The sequence below is a fragment of the Fulmarus glacialis genome, unplaced genomic scaffold (genome assembly GCF_000690835.1).
Source record: "Fulmarus glacialis isolate BGI_N327 unplaced genomic scaffold, ASM69083v1 scaffold20502, whole genome shotgun sequence".
Taxonomy (NCBI): Eukaryota; Metazoa; Chordata; class Aves; order Procellariiformes; family Procellariidae; genus Fulmarus; species Fulmarus glacialis.
The window spans coordinates 15,908-16,174 of NW_009197452.1; positions in this window are offsets into that span (position 1 = coordinate 15,908).

The following is a 267-nucleotide window of genomic DNA, read 5'->3' on the forward strand; positions in this document are numbered from 1 at the left end:
TCTCCCCCCTGATCCTAGACCGGAGGGTGCTGCCTGGGTGCTGCCCGTCCCCTGCCAGGCACAGATGGTATTATTTTCTTTTTAAATCCGTGTCAGCAGTGGCTTCTTTCTGCTCCGGTGAATAGATGCTGAAGAGGCAGTGACATTATTTGAGATAACACAGAGAACAGAAAAAGGGTCAGTGAGAGAGAGGAAATGTCAGTGTGCCGCCGTGGGGGGGGTGGGGGGCTGCTCAGGACCCTCGGGGCTCCCCCCTGCTCCTGGGGT